The following is a 1,235-nucleotide window of genomic DNA, read 5'->3' on the forward strand; positions in this document are numbered from 1 at the left end:
CTTTTTAACTGGTGTCAGTAGTGACACCAATTTAAAATGCTCTTTATGCTGTGAGAACAACTCCTGCTAAATTTGGTGACTCCTTTGCTTTGAACAATTTTCTGTGGTTGCAAACTGGGTATTGAATCACCAATGGTTTGGAGTGTATTAGCCAATAGATTTGTGACTTCCTGCTTATTTTTTTGGTTATGAAGGTGTTAGTTAACATTATTTGCTGTTTGAATCTCTTATTGAATTCCAAAAGTGCAAATAACTGCTTGAAATTCCAGATAAAATTCTGCTTTGACTTGATTTGACTGATTTTACACTGATTTGAGCCATTAGTTTCTAGAGCTTCTCTACCCATGTGTCATCCCATTCTGCTGCATCGTCATAGATAAAAATCTGAGCCTTTTTACTCTTTCTGTGGATTTTTGACCAATTCTGTGAATCAGTGGCTGAACTTCAACTGCTTTGGTAGAAGTTCATGTGTAAGATCTGATCAAAACCCTGCTGGAACCAAGGATCATTCAGGTACAAAATAGCTTCAGGAGCCCAGGGATTTTGGTGTAGAATCCGTAATATCCAGCTGCCCATGATGTCCACCAAGTGGTTGTGGATCCTTTCTCTGGAGGCATTTGCAACTTAACATCTCATGTTCTTCAAGCCATAACAACTCTTGGGTGCTACCACACAGAAGTCAGACTGCTGAGGGCCACAGCGGTTTCACTCTCTGGCACTGAGGCTGTGAGCCACTGAAATGTACCTGCAAAATCTTGCAGGTCTTACATCCACATTCATGTTGGGGAAAGAAAAGAAAAAAGGAAAAATAAAATAATAAAAAAAAAAATATAATAAAAAAAGAAGAGTGGAGAAATATGGTAAATTTTAGGAAAAAGAGACTGAGTGTTTTTCCATCTTGGCCTGGCCCTGTTCAGAATGTGTGATTTTATTGGCCTATGCCAAGGGCTCATTTTTTGGGGGTTATATTTGTTTACATAAAGGAATATATTTCACTGTTAATATTATAGCAGAGGAGAAAATCCTTTGGAAGAGGCAAACCTGTTTGGTTGCTGGGCTTTATATCCCCTTCTTTTTTGTGCTTTCTATTTCTCAGCAACCTCTGTGCTCTCTCACTACAGGAAGTCACAACAGCTCTCATGCCAACAGCCACCTTTCTTTTTCTCCTTCCGAAAGCGCTTTCAACTTTTCTCAATGTCTTCAGCAGCTCTGTGCCATCAGAGGTGAAAAAGGCC

At 39.4% G+C, this 1,235-nt stretch overlaps 1 long non-coding RNA gene across 1 annotated transcript; it reads right to left on the reverse strand.

Annotated features, from left to right (window-relative positions):
- Positions 1–313: 313 nt before the first annotated feature.
- LOC311443643 lies at positions 314–1,235 on the reverse strand. Its single transcript, XR_014697372.1, has 2 exons — positions 1,042–1,235; positions 314–763 (listed from the first exon to the last, which is right to left on the reverse strand). It is a non-coding gene; the product is annotated as an uncharacterized lncRNA (long non-coding RNA).

This window comes from Aythya ferina (genome assembly GCF_964211825.1).
Source record: "Aythya ferina genome assembly, chromosome: 12".
Taxonomy (NCBI): Eukaryota; Metazoa; Chordata; class Aves; order Anseriformes; family Anatidae; genus Aythya; species Aythya ferina.